Source organism: Cyrtonyx montezumae, unplaced genomic scaffold (assembly GCF_038088225.1).
Source record: "Cyrtonyx montezumae isolate F1298 unplaced genomic scaffold, pur_monq_1.0 scaffold_2, whole genome shotgun sequence".
In the NCBI taxonomy this organism is placed as follows: Eukaryota; Metazoa; Chordata; class Aves; order Galliformes; family Odontophoridae; genus Cyrtonyx; species Cyrtonyx montezumae.
In genome coordinates this window covers 61,867,590-61,883,218 of record NW_027071936.1, presented here as the reverse complement: position 1 = coordinate 61,883,218, position 15,629 = coordinate 61,867,590, and the positions used below count along the sequence as shown (strand labels likewise).

Sequence of the window (15,629 nt, the reverse complement as noted above, 5' to 3'; positions counted from 1 at the left end):
TCTACCATGTCCGTTATCACGTTCCAACTCTTCTCACTGCCATCTGCATGCTCCTGGGATACCTCCAGCTCCACCAGCCCAAATCTGATCTCTGGTGTTTCCTTGCCTTCTACAATCTCCCATTTGTTTTATTTGTTGCTAAGCCAGGAGAAGCACACGCTGTTTTTCTGGACATCCCAGGCTACATGGTCAGCCAGATGATGTCTGTGAGAGTTCACCTTTGTCTTGAATAAACAGTCTAAAATAAATAAGTTATTCAAAGTCTTCACTGATAATACAGAAAATACTCTTTGGAGTGGATCAGGAGAGTCTTCTTATAAACCTATAAAACTCAGTGCTCAAAACATTAGACTAATATCATCCCTTGCAAAACAGAAAGGAAAAACTAGATTGAAACCGTCCAACCAGGAATCAATAGAAAACAAATACATGCACATTAATTCACCTTTGCATTCTCCTTTACAGTCCTCACAAAGGATGCTCTGTAGCCTCTAAGATCTCTTGTTAGAAATCCAGAGCTTGATTAGCAGGTTACCCAAATTACATTTGATTAGTAGTTGCTTGATTAGTGGTTTACACTGGATATCAATCAGTGATTACATCTGAAGATGTGGGGAGCCAGGACACTCGGAATGCATTTGATGGGTAGATGTAGAGTTTCTAGTTCCACTGAACCTGGTGTGCTCTGGCAAGCCAGAAAGCAAATCAATCTTTTTATAGACAACTGCTCCTATCTGGAGATGTGAATGTGCATTTAGATTCCTTCATGGTCTGTGCCACTGTCTACGATGATGAAATTTGGGAAAATGAGGTAGCCCAAAATGTTCAGACTGGGAACTCAAATGCCTCATCCTGAAATAGCACAAGGTACAATTTTGCTCATAATCTATTAAGGTAAAAAAGTGATCTGATACTGGATAAAGAATTTTTGTTTGTACAATACTAAATATACCTTTTTTTTTTTTTCTCAGAAAGGCCATCAACTCTCATCTGAAGACAATACGGGATGTAGAAATGGCTGTTTCTCTTGACAGTTTTTATTTGAAAGGTTAAAACTCATATTTCCTTTTCCAGTTTGAAATTGTCTGGCTATTCTCCACAAGTTGAAAGAATATTTTTGAAGCCAGCATTTTCTCCATGTGGTGGTATGTAGATGTTGTACCTATTCATTCAAGTCATTTCCTCTGGATTGGCTGGACACACAGAACTATTTTCTGGAAAGGCTCTGCTTCACTACAGCTTATAGATGTCTGGGACCTTCTTTTCCTTGGGTAACAAAAGCAGTCTCTGGTCTATTCACCCCAGACCACCTGGCAAAGCACCGAGGAAAGGAACCTGCAGGTGTTCCATCCCTCTACAGTCTAAGACCTGTCTGCTCAGATAGCAAATCAATTTCACAGAAGGATAAAATTAGTTGTATATATGGTTTATATGACCAAAATAACTGCACTTAAGTATTAAGAGAAAGAGAAGTGCACATACAAGTATATACATAGTCTGGCTTAATTCTTTCCTTAAGGGATGTTGTCTCCTGATTAATTGCCAAATAAAGGCTGTGCTATTTAATGATTCATTTTTCTACATTTGCAAGTCATAATTTAGTCTGAATATCCCCAAGGGTCATAAGCACTGGATCACTCACATTTGCTCAGACAGCAGAAAGTCTTTAGCACACGCAGCACAAGAGAACAGAAATATCATGCTGAACTGAGGGACCAGAAACATTTTCAAAAGCTTCCACACTGGGAAGACCAGTGTAACAAAATAGTTAAATTTGCTTAAAGCTGGTGGAAGAAACTGCTTGTCATATCTTCAGCTGACAGAAATCTGTGCAGCTTTGTTGACTTGCAGTAGCTGTCTTCAAATTAATTATGCTGACCGAGTGGAGATCTGATCTCTCAAAATAAGAAGTAAAGATGATTTTGTTTCTAGATTTTTCATATAACAGCTTAGTGGCTGTTTGGTATACTGCAGATCTCAAAGCATGGTATTGTCTACAGTACAGGTGCAACTCTGACTAGAGATGTAACAGCAAAAACTATGCTTTTTCCAACTACTAATGCTCAGAGATAGCTTAAAAAACCTATCAGTGAGTAGAGAATCAGGCAGCTCTGTTACATATGAAGGTAGGTCTGCCATATCACTTTCAGGTTCTCAGTTCACCTGACTGTCAGTAATCCTCTCTGTAAAAAAGTACTGATTTCAAACAACCAATAGCAGAGTAATACAGCCATTACCAGTATCAGTAATGGGAATATGTTTGCCTGTAAATGCAGTAGGAAGTCTTTGGCTACCTGAATTGATGTGTTTCATTATCTTTCTTGAACAATTTCGAGGACAGTGAATAAAAAAATTAAAAATCAAGTCTACTAAGCACTGCTGAGACATCCTTTGCTTCTCATCTGTAAATTACATCTCCATAAATGAAAAATAAATGTCATGAAGCTCTGAAAAAGAAGAAAAAAAGCATGAAGAAAAAAGGAAAGAGAAGCTCTTGAGCTAAGAAATATAGGTTGAGAAATCCAACATTGCAAGAACAAAAAGTGCTTGGATGAGCATTTTAGTTCAAGTCAAAGCTGACATGCCAGGTCTAGACTGAGACTAAATTCAGACATTAGTTATTAGTAATGCCAGTATTCAGGGATGCTAGAATCAGCGTTTTGCTGAGATTTCATTCACAGAAATACATTTCAAAGTAAGTACCCATACAGTGTTCTGCTGAAAATCAGTGGGCCCAGTGTAGATTTTTCACTGAAAGAAGTGCATAGCAAAGTACCTGGACAATGTGCTGATGAAAATTATTAGATGCAATGCAGTTTATATGAAGTGTCTGACCAAAAAGGAATATTACTGGCAGGACAAAGTCTTTTTATTTCTAACTAGACTCCCTCAGATTGGCAGCTCTGGCTGGCTGAGCTTCATGCAGGTGTTTTTCCACTTCTGGCTGCTGTTTTCCCCATGAAGATGAGGGCCAAAGCTCCTCAGCATCCCTGGGCACAAGGTCAGATCTGGGGGAGCACATGAGGATGCAGGGGGAGACTTTTATGTAGCCAAGCAAATTTCTGGCCTCCAGTTCTTGAAAAAAAGTTTCCATGTTCTGCCAAGCCCTCTAAACTGCCCAAACACTTCGGAAATTACAACATCTCATTTTGCTGCCAATTGGGAAATCTGCTTCACTGCATCAGCTGGCAGAAAACAAAACACACCTTTTGAGAGGAAGAATATTTTTGCCTCATTATCACAAAAAGAGCAGTATGTGTCTCTTAGTGGCTCACTTATGTTCCAAAATGGAGCACAGACACCATGATTATCACATAGGCGTGGTGTGTTGAGGACAAGGAAATTGCTTTTTCTACTATTGTTGAAGTAGCCATTGAGCATGGGTGTGTGGCGTTCCACTTAGGATTCCTCATGAGGGTCAAATACCCAGAGGCAGTACAGACACACTTCTGTATTTTTGTCTAGGCTGAACACCTATACTTATATCAGTTGTAGGGCCCTGGATTGTATCTCCCACCCAAAGCTGCCATTTCTCCCTGACTGGTGTTCTCCTACCAGGGTTATTAAGGCAGTCACATCAGGACAGCTGGTTGTCCCATGGCCTGGAGGGCCCTTACGCATCCCGGAAGTAAAGCCTTGCAGGCAATAAAATAGTCAGGACCTAAGGGATTTCTTGGAAATGTGCTGTGAATGAGCAAACAGAAAAGAAATTAATGCTGTGTTGATCCTCTTGGCTCTAAGTTCACCTTTGGTTCATTAAAAACCAGCATGAACTAATGGGAAGTTAAACCAGCTATTAAAACTCGTGTCACATAATTTCTAATAATATATCCAAGGCTATTGTCACAACCAGTTACTGCCACAGTGAGCATTCTAAGGAGGAAAAGAATTGTCACAGCTACACTAAAGTCACATTTGAAGGACATGAAAGACCCATTCTAAGGGAGCAAACAATTAAAAACATTGTTGTTACATGCTGGCTCTATAGCAAGGGCAGAATGATGGTCAAAATATTTGGACATTAATAAAACCATTAATAAAAACTTCCCTCCTAAGAGGGACTGCATGGAGAAGATCACAGATATGCATGCCAAAGATAAGAACCAGCTCTCTGGTCTGGATTCATCTGGTCTTGGCTTTGGTGTAGGAAATTCATATCAGAATGCATATCCCTGTACGAAGCTATATTCCGAACAAAGCAAAACTTTCTCCCTGTAGATGATAGTTCAGGTCACAAAGATCTGTGTCATATATTTGCCTCTAACTCCCTTTATGGTAAAGAGACCCTTATGGCAATATTTTCCCTAACTTACTCATTAGCAAGGTGCTAGTGTTTATATGGGCATGTATACGGGATGAAATATGTTTGGACTACAGCCATGAAAGAGGTAGGAACAGACTCTTATGTGGTCAGTCATGTAACATATAACTGTTTATCTTGTTCTGAAGAGCTGTCCAGCAACAATGAAGGTCCCTGTCACAAGTTGCAGTTTTCTAAAGGAACTACAATATCTTTTTCCTAAGATGACTCCCTAAATGTAGAGCCGTAACCTTAGTCTTGCTTAAATCATTAACAAAATGTAGAGGTTACCTTCTTGGAGACTACACGATGACTGTAAGCTGCTATGCACAGCAGGGATCTCCTAGGACACAGTCTCAATTCAATCATTTCTACTCCTTGGTTCACAAGTGCTGTTAAGCTCAGAGCAGTCTTTAACAAGCTGACACCTCTGAATGCACATTCCTGCTTCCTTTGCCAAGTGACTGCTCCCTGTCCTTTGGTCCTGTGAAGATAACTTGAGAAACGTGGAGGAAATGGGAGAGAACATCTAGGCCCTGAATATACTGGTGGATATTTATGTCCTATCCAGGCTCTCCTGGACCATCTATACCTCTGCCTATGGTCCAGGAACCCATTTCATCTCAGCTTGGTGCCATCAGACTCAGCCCCAGATGCACTGAAGGTAGTTCTATCTCCAGTCTTATCTCCTTTTGCTCCTGACCAAGCTTTTGAGTGCACAGTGGACCTTGGTCCTCCCAGGCCCCCTCTCCCCAAATGGAGAAGGTGCTTATTTCACTCCAAGTACAGGTAAATGCTGGCAGATCAAGGTGTGACTCTACAGTTCTAAGTTAAGAGACTTCTAGGATTATAACAGGTTACCTAAAATCTGAAATGACTTTGTTTAATTACATTTTGATTTGTTTCTGGGTTTTGGCCCTTGTATCACTGAAGGACAGAGTAGCAAGAAATTTCTGCTTAGAAATCACCTTCAAGAGAAATAATTCAACAGATAGAGGAAAGACAGATGGGGCTGGACTCAATCTGTTCCTAAAATTTAGGGATAATGTTGATGTTATGACTGATTCAATGCATGGGATCTGTACCAAGATCTGCTGCTGGGTTTTATTCTGCTTGCTTATTTGCATGTGCAGGAAGCATTGCTTCTGGGTTGTATAGGTGAACAAGTATGGGGTGTAACATTCTCTAGGAGCAATGATCACAGTATCATCCAGGTACTCAGCCTCTCCCTGATCTGCACTTCCTTACAGCTGTGTTATTTGCAGAGAAAAGGAGAAAAATTCCAAGTTAAGGCAGCAGCTGGATTCCAGAAGGCAATGGAGAGAAGGCTAAAATATGATACCCAGCTCAAACCCCATGTCTGTTCTATGAATAATACCATAATATGTCTATGAACTACTGACTGGGCTGTGCAGCCTCAAGAGATACTAACACCTCCCACTATACCATGACCACATCCAAATATTTCCTGTAATTTCTCAGTGTCAGCAGTAAAGTATCTACTCTACACCACCTGAGGTGATTAAACGTGCCTTATAAATGTCAAAACACTTTCCAGCATAAATCTTCAAAGGTCTGCATGAACCCTTGTTTAAAACTGGCTCCCCTCTCTTTTTGCCTGTTGCAGCAAGAAAGGAAAATGGCAGTAGATATTAGAGAATTTCAGGCTTTTATTTCCACAAATGGTAGAGTACAAAACTATGCTGAGGTCCTATTTCGATGAATCAAATATTAGTTTCTAATCAGCTCTTGCACATTTATCTGTTCATAATGACTACCCAGGTAAAAACATCCTGTGACCTCTGTCTACCTGGAAAATCTGTCTTACATCTTAAGTCAATTGGAAATTGTATCTGGAAATTGGAAAACTTTGGATGAATTAATCTTAAGGTAATATTTTTCTGCATAGTAATAGTCCATCTAGGAAAATATTATACTCTCCATAGGATCATTTTCTCCTACATGTATGAAATATAAATCATTCTTTCATGGGAACAATAGCTTCTAGAAATGTGGATGATTTAAGGGTGATGCCTACAACTTCAGGCTTGAACATATTTACAAGTGTGAAAAGGCCTTGGACTCATATGAGAGTAGTGTGTAATTAAAATAAAACATATCAAGTCATATCAAGTCAGCTGTACATGTCTTGTACATGCAACCCCACCAGCACTGCCTTGTCCTACCCAAGTAACCCACAGAAGTTTTCATCCTCAGAAAAGTTACCAAGCACCAAGCTGTTTGTGCTGACCCATAATCTAGACTAAATTACTCTGCTTTATCTTCCTCATCTTTTCGTGCTCTTACACTCCGTAATACCCACATAAGAAAAGTCTAGCTTAAATTTTAAGGCTCTTCATTGTTTTTCAAAGCTGAGTAACTTGGTTTTATTTGAAGCCGTTTTGCAAATTTAGTTGCAGGCAACTCCTCCCACTCGGACAACCCTTTCCCAGACCAAAGACAAACATTTGGGACTGTTGGTTGAGATGTACCTCAGAGGTACCCCTGGCACTGGGGCTGTATATGCTGTGGAAATGCGTGTGGAATGGGATCAAACACCATACATTGAGTTGCAGTGAGAGTGAGCCAGTTTCCAATTCATTTCCCATGAAATGTAGATATAGCACATACTGAGAGGGAAAAAAACTGTGCTATTTGAGATCTAAACTGTCTTTGGCCGTGGTTCTCGACAATATGTGCTACAGGATAAAAACACAAGCAGCTTTAAGAAGGTCTCAAAATAAGTGGTTTCCAGGTGCAACCAAACACAGAGTGGCTTCATTTGTACTTTGCAGCTCTAAGCACATGCAGAAATGATCAAAGAGTGAACACATAACTCCACAATGAGAGAGACCAAGAAACTCGCTTCCCCCTTCTTCAGGAGTTCACCTTTGGATAAGTTAAAAACTTCAATCCACCATCAAAGACTTCAGGGCTTTCCAACAGCCTCAGTATTCACAATTGCAAACAGCACCAAACAAGCCTTGCCTTGAGTATGTGGTTTGTGTTTCAGTGGGTTCATTCTATAGATGCACCTATATCCAGTTTACTTTCCATTGGGATGCTGTTGCAACCCTTCAATCATAAAGCATTTGGTGGGCCTGTACAGAAACCTGCTTCATATAATCAGGAACTGTAAGGAGAGTGAGCTCCACTTCATCACTCTCTGCCTAAATGTATAAATAATCAGAAATCTGAAGTGTATGTTGGACAGCACCCTCGGGCTATCATTTTACACCCAGCTGTTATTCTCAGAGGTTTCTCAGTAAATCCAGGAATAGACCCAGCCAGGAGTCAGGAACAGGCTCAGAGGAGAATGTCACCATATGGCAGCTCCTGACTGTTGCATAAATATATTGATTAACTGAACCAGCTTCAGGATGTCTCTATTGAGGACAGAAAACACAAGAAGAGATATAAATTATCAGAAAGATGAAAAAGTATGTGAATTGGCCATTCTTTTAAATATTTTGTCCGAACTGTGACACCAATCGCTTGAGAAAATCAGCAATTTCAGTTTAAATATGAAGACTGAATTCAATTCCTGAATAAAAATTGAACAGAATAATCATATATTATTGCTATGACAACCTGGAATAGCACATTAGCAATCCAAATGACAATATTCTTCCTACCATTACACTGACATCGACAAGAAAAGAAATAACACTGTAGTTTTTAATATGTATTTTCAGAAGGGAAAGACATGATCATATATTAAAACCCACCTTGAAGGCAGAAATCCTTGAAGACCATTTTCTTTACATCTTTAAGCAGCTAGTGAGTGGGTCTTGAACTCACTACATTAAAGCTGAGGGGAAATTGTAATAACTGTTCTCCCATTTACTTGCTGTGTGACCTATAGCAAATCATTTTAACCTCACTGCCTTCAGCATCAGCCCAAAGAGGAAGGAAGCTGAAGACTTCAGCTTTGTCTGGGACCCAGAGGGCCTTGTTGTGGCCATTCTGGTAGCAGGTGGCACACCTGAAGCAGTGGGTGACACTAGGGGAGGGCTGTGATGGATCAGATGATAGGGAAAGGGCACTGGGGCAAGAGCATGAGGATCCTCCAGCAGCGTCCTGCATCTTTGTACCTTGAAAGGACCTCACTGTGCTCTGACAGCAGCACCTGATCATATGCTGGTCAGGGTGTGAAAAACAGTTGCCAGACAATGAAAGCCAATTGCTTAGAGTGGAATTTGTCAGGAGTGGGATGGAAGAGAGGCAAGAAGGAAAGATAGTTCATTATTTAAAAAATAAAACAAACACGAGGCTTTAAGCATTCCTCATCCTCTACTAACACAACAGCCTTTCTCAAAAGGAAGAAGTGCACTAATTCTTACTGCTGTTCCTACCTGATCTGAGTGTATGAGTCCTGAGGGCATTGTGCAAACATGAATTTATCCCTCTGCATTCACAGAGGCAGAGACAAAACACTCCACATGTCGATAGCCATATACCAAGCCTTGGCATAAGCCACACTCTACAGGAAAGCTTTAGTATGGTGCACAGTAATGTGCTCACTCAGCTCCCCAGTAACAGCAAAAGGATATGTTTTTTCTCCATTTCCAGTATGCCCGGATGGTTTGCTCTTGATAATTTTCTGTCTGTGATGCAGGAGGAGAATCTAAGTTGTTTTTAAGGGTCAGTTTGGGTTGGCCTTCCTTTTTCTGGTGAACCAAATGAATATTACAGCATGGCACTAGGGAGCTCTATGGTGTGGTCAACAACATGCTCCAGATGAGGAGAAAACACAGATGAAAACCCAGGCTTTCAATAGCTGGTTGCTTTTGTTGTTTTGCACTTCTGAAAAGACTGAAGCTGTTTACCATGAGACAAAGCCTAATTTATAGCTGGATGACAAGTGAAAAAGGATAAAACAGCAAACAAACTCATCCTGAAAAGTTTTCTGTACTGCTTTTTTGGGTTCAAAATGTTTGCTAAGAAAGTTCTGTTAGTTTAGAGTGGTGTTGGCCAAAATGGATACATTTTCCAAGGAAGTCAGCCAGTTTTTAAAGGAGGCCAAATCTGTTTCCACATGGAAATTGGCTCATTTTTTTTAGTATACATGAGTTCTGCATAAAAATATATTAAATTCCTTGCCCCACCCCAAACTGTGTACACTTTCATATATCTTGATGGGAGAACTGCTGATCCATCAGCAACAGAAAACTGTAATTTGAACAATTGCAATATTATTAAATTAAAATGACAGCCATGTCAATATAGATGAGACAGGGAAAAAACCTAAAATAAAAAAATAATTATCCATTCCAGTCAGTTCTTGGAAATGTCTTTTCAATCTAAGCACTCCTAGAAGCTGCACATGGGACAAGATAGCTTCCAATTTTTTGTTTAAAAAGAAGATAATAATCAAATATTAAATAAGAGAATATAGAGTACAAAAGCATAAAATAACTACTAACAAATAAATGATGTATCTTGACATTAATTAACAATAGGTCAATTATACAGTTTGGCCAATTGTATTAATCTTCATCGTGAGTGTATTTGGTTAGCAAGTTTGCTCCAAGGAGCAAAAAAGACCATAAAAGGACCAAAGAAGACCATAAAGCTCCTCTCCCTCCTCAAAAAGTGTTGTGGAAAAAAGAGAAATGTTTTTTAATACATAATGTACTGAAGAACCGAGATGTGTCAAAAAACACATGGCATGTACCATTGCCTCTCTCTGAAGTGTCTGCCATTTGGAATACTGTAATTTAAATACTTTGCCTGTTTAGTCTATTTTGAATGGCTTCATTATAGAACTGGTGGGAAGTTCTCCAATGAAACTGAAAAAAAATGTGTTTTGGAAATCATTTCAGATTCAAGATTGTCCAAATACCCCTGTTTAACCTTTTGGATGGAAGAGGAAAATGATGCTCTACTTTCTAACACTATTTCTTTCTGCAACCTGTGATTACTAAAATACACAGTAAATACACAGAATATGTGCGAATATGCATTCTACAGCATGCCTCCATCAGATACATGCAAATTAATTAAGATTCTTAGAAATAATAAAAGTAGAAGATTTGAAGCAGTGTCCTTTAAATGCTAGAGAAGGAGTTCAAGTCAAAAAATGTCAAAATCTTGGCAGTTTGCATGGGCTGGAAAGCTAAGCCTGGCCCTCCTGTAATATTACACATCCCAGATCAGTGGTATCTTTAGTAAAGGACATCCTTGTGCTGTCTGTAACTGATTGACAGGGGGGCTTTGACACTACAAGGATGTGTAACCATGCCCCTTGTGACCAGGCTGGATATCTGGAAGAAAACTGTGCGCACATGTAGGAATCTTAGTTCAGTTGCCAGCTCATCTCTTATGGAGAAAGGTCATCGTTTCATTCAGGTATTTGCTAAATATAGGAAATGCTCAGGAAGCTGAACGCTTTGATCTTGAAATACTTGTAAGCTTGGTGTGATGAAAGGATGAGGGAAACATTTAAAATGGATCGAGGGAAACAGATGTTTGGCTTCTTCCATCCGCTACCACTAAATCAGTCACTGACCCAAACTTGTATTTAGCACAGGTGATTTTCCACAAAGCTAATCCTGCTTTCATTCATGACATTCTTCTTCCAATAAAAATCCATCTGCTTGCATAACTTCAGAGACCAGCATAAACCGAAACTCACCCAAACAGGTTTTGCAAGGGGGTCCCTGCACCAAATCTGAGAGCCACATGTTTCTTGCTGAGAAATAGCAGAGCTTCTCTCATCTTGGGCTTTGTGAGTCCACCAGCTGATGAGAAACTGACAGTTTTCTTGATTTTTCCTGCTCTTTTTTAAAGCAAAATTTAAAAAACAAACAAACCCTACAGGCAAGTAAACCATTTTTTTTCATTTCATAGGTACCCCCCCCAGTCATGCTTAAATACAACATAAAATCCATTTTCTCCTGGATTCTTTTTTTTCATTTATTTCCTGCCTGCCTCATTTTGTGTTTTTTGGTGTTTTTTTCCACACACATTAGCATCATCTTCTCCTCTTGTGGATGGGCTGTGAGCACTTAGCTCATCCCCTACAACACCCACAGCAGAGGGCTGTCAATTTATTGCATGCCTCAGCAGTAGCACCCACAGACCCCTGGCCAATGAGAAGCCACAGCAAGGTGGCTTAAAGGAGGGTGACAGCAGGAGGCTTGGCTCATGAAGTTTCAGAGCAAAGGCATGATTGGAAATTAAATCAACCTGGTGATAGAATCATAGAATCATTTGATTTGGAAGGGACCACTAACAGCCACATAGTCCAGCTCCTCTGGAATGGCCAGGGATGCCTACAGCTCCATCAGGAGCTCAGAGGCCCATCCAGCCTGACCTTGAGTGTCTCCAGGGACAGGACACCATCTCCCTAGGCAACCTGTGTCAGTGCCTCACCACCCTCATCATAAGAAAGCTTTTCCTTATATGCAAGGTCCTCAGCTTGCAAACTCAGCCCTAAGTCGGTGCTCAGTGAAACCTTCTTTGGTCGGTCCATGCTGAGTCCCATTTTCATGGCTTACAGCAGTTTCCTGTTCCTTGTTTTCTCAGCAGTTTTGCATCTGGCTGGTAAAGCCCAGCAAGCAGTAGAAGCAGATGTTTACAGACCAGTTAATAAGCACAGATAATTGCTTGAACCTCTTAACTCCATGCAACTGTCCAGACAATTATCTGCTTATGTATTTACATCATTCTTATTAACATTATGTTTCATCAGCGTTTTATCCTCTTCATTTTATCCTCAGCAAAACCCCTGCAAGTGCGTACCATTTTAGAACAATAAGTAAAGCTTAAGTTAACATTTGATCCTCATTTCCTTATAAGTGCCAGGTTCTTCTTGTCATCAAAATAGTTCTTATCTTGAAAATGCTGAAAAAAAACCAAACAATCGTACTGTCAACCAAAGCAAGTCTACACTGGAAAGTTTACAAGTTCAACAAAAGTAATTCTGCTGCTTAACAAAACTGTGATTGCAAAAGAAATCAAAACATTTATTCTGCCATGAGTGTAATTTATGGCTATTTCATTTTTATGCAGCCTTTTACAGACAAAACGTTCCACCCTGTGCATCACATCAACCTTCACACTGCAAAATCTAATGAGGGATAAGCAGTCATGAACACTTAAGTTGCTGAACAGCTGTTTTACAAATAAATGAATACTTACATAGAGATAGACTTCTGTAACATTTTAGTCATGTTTTTCTCAATATGTTGTAAGATGTAACAGCAACAGAATATAAGGCAACTCTTAAAATCATGAAATTCACATCTAAGCCTTTTTACCCATACATCATAAAGTAAATATATACTACAGCAAATTAAGCAATATGAAAACGGAATCTTGGACTTGGTGTTTCATTTCACAATTTTGAGTTAAACCCAGATTTTTGTGGCAACTTAAGGCATTTCTTGTATGTGAGGAACCAATGTGGAGCATAGACTTCTGCAAGCTCAGTTTATCAAAGCTTTGTCACATTGAGAACCTTCACGGATGTTTCACTTCTATCTAATTCTGAGAGAATTGGTAGAGACTTAAGTCCCCCCTCAGATGAGAAAATATGTCCAATTCAGAGATTTTCACAGCCCCCAGTCAAAAAAAAAAATCTCAGGGGTCTATAAAATAGTTATTTTTGAAATAAATGACTAAATAAAAATCAGCATTGTGATATATGACTGGAACCCAAACGCCTTCTCAGGTTTGGCTTTCCTTTAGGAAATTCTCTGTTATGTGATCAGTGGCAAAATCAACTGAGATCTTTTCCTTTGCCTTATGAATAATACGTGCTGTTCTGTTCCTGGCCTTATGGACTGAAATTGGAGGTGAAAGCTGTTATGGGTAGCAGGAGTATAGGGCTGATATATTGCTTCCATTTATTATTTGATCTCATTCTGTTATGTGTTTCCTTATGGCACACTCAATAGGCTGTAATCATGGGGAACAAGATAGAAAGGGTAGGGCAAGTATTTTATTTCCTGCCTTGGCTGGTGCATAATTTTCATTACAGTTTATTTTGAATCACAACTTTGAGCTAAGTATCAAGCAAGAAGGATTAAGAATACGGGGTTCTAGGGTTAAACCTCCACATTTGGGTGTGTGTGTGTTTGTAAGCAATGTAAAGAGTTAACACAGTGTCTGCATTTTTATAGTTGAAATATGTTGAGATTTTGTTTTTAAAAAAAATAGGAAATGGTACAGTAGTGTTTAAAAAATTGTTTTTCCAGCTCGTTTGGTACAACAATTGTTTGATATAAACTTGCATGACACTGAGAGCTTCCTCTCTCTAATAGCCTAGGCGTTCTTTTTCCAGCATGAGGAAAATGATTGTGTCCAGGATGAGATCATGCCAACTGCCCCATTGCAAGCAGCCCCACCATGGTGCCAAGGCAGGGCTGAAATGCACACCCAGATGAGGGCTGCTGACAGAGGCAGAGCCAGCAAGAAGCATGGGGACGGGAATCCCTGCTTCATTCCCAAGAAACACTGTTCCCACTGCAGAGCCGGACACCCCAGACACAGACATCCCACCCCTGGCCCTGAGGCTGGGCAAGGCAGAGGGCTGCATACCCCAGCAATAGGTTCCCAGAGGCCAGACTCACGCTTTGATCAAGGTGTCTGTGTTGACTTTTGGGAATTAAGCCTGAGGAAGTGAAATAAAACTTTCAGTACAGCCACATGGCTCTTGAAATAATAGAAACCACTTGAGAAGTTGCAGGTTGGGACAGGTCTGAAGATTTCAGAAGTTTTCAGTGAAATCTTCAACTGCTTATTGAGGTAGCTTGTTGAATTGGAGATCTTGCCAGGCTGTTACTCACTGAAAGAGCTGAAAGATCCCAGAAAAAATTCTTGCTTAGGAAAGCAGGTTGTATAAACTCAGTCCACCCAACAGCCTCACAGCTTCATCCGATTGGACTGGGTGGGTCTATTACTAGGCCTTGGCTGTACCCTTTACATGAGCAACATCATAAGAACAACATAATGAACCCAAATTCAAACAAAACATGGGTCTCTCCAAGTGCTGTGATCCAACAGTGCAAGCTCAGGTGGCAACAGGTGTCCTTGCCATCATGAGGACACCAGCAAGTACTTTGCCTGCAAGATCCCTTTGCCAATCTCATACACTTAATGGCAACCCTGCAGCAGGCTCCTCAGGACCCAGTGTTACAGCCCTGAGCTCCCTGAGAGCAGTCCCCAAGCAGGGCACTGAAGAGCTCTGACCGGACAGACCGAAGCTCCCTGCCTTTCTCCATGGAGGCACACCAGCGCTTACCACACCTCACAAAGGCCCTACAAAACCCTGATTTGCCTTCAGTTAACCACCCCCTGGATTTCTCACTGTGGGTCTTATTTAAGACATTTGAAATTTTGCATGCTTCGTCTCAGGCCTTTTGCTTCAGTAGCCCTCCACGGGCCTGATGGGATGGCATAGACATTCCAAGAGTACCATGCCAGAAAGTGCTGAAGCTCTTCCACACCAGTTGTGCAGCAGTTAATGTGGATGGCGAGAAGCTGACTGTGTCCTGTTCCTGTGTCCTGTCCAAGAGGCAATGACATTTTCTGATTGCAAACATGATCCTGCGCACCTCAGAGATTATTTTAGTCACAGACTGAATTGTATAAATCTGCTTTCATGGAAGATAAAATCTTCCTTTGTACTTTTTTTTTCCATTGCTCAATTAACTATTGTTTTGCTCGGCATGTTTTAATCATAAGTAAGATCATTAATAGATGTGCTCTTTGGAGCCATGAGGGACTCTGTAATATGATGGCATTAATATTTTTGAATAACATCATTAATATCATTTATCCTAAAAGGCACCCACAGTGGCCTCCAGGCAATTATAAAACTTTGTTTCATGGTACTGAATGAGCTCATCCAACTAAAATGACTACAAATGCATGTCTGCATAATGTTGCTGCTAGTTGCAGCAGTTTACTTATGAGGCTCACCAGCCACTATGAGAATTTGTTGTGAGCATATTTGTCCTTTCACTGTAAAGTCACCATCTCAGCTGGCTCCATCTACTTGAATCTCCAGAGAGCTGTCCTACAGAACAATCAAGAAGGAATGAGAAGTTCCCCTAAGTTAGGAAGTTTTGGTGATGGTCTCCAAAGCAAGCTAGGGGTTGTTCCACAGCTAATGTCTGGTCTGACTGGAAAGCTTCCCACTGAGTTCAACAGGGATAGAGATGTTGTTGAACCTCACTAACATGCTTATCATCCTTCTGAAACCAAGTTTCTGGGTGAACAGGCAGTATCTAGGTAACTGAAGTTGCAGCATCTCCACTCAGTGAGAGGCTGGGCCATGTCTGTTAAAGATCCCATCTCTGGACATACATGAACACATATC

At 40.4% G+C, this 15,629-nt stretch overlaps 1 long non-coding RNA gene across 1 annotated transcript in view; it reads right to left on the bottom strand.

The window, feature by feature from the left end:
* LOC136048518 (uncharacterized) overlaps positions 1-15,322 on the bottom strand; it is a 35,015-nt gene extending 19,693 nt beyond the window's left edge. The window contains exon 1 of the long non-coding RNA XR_010622187.1: positions 15,230-15,322. This is a non-coding gene — a long non-coding RNA (uncharacterized LOC136048518). The remainder of the gene's footprint in view (positions 1-15,229) is intronic.
* Between the last annotated feature and the right edge of the window lie 307 nt (positions 15,323-15,629).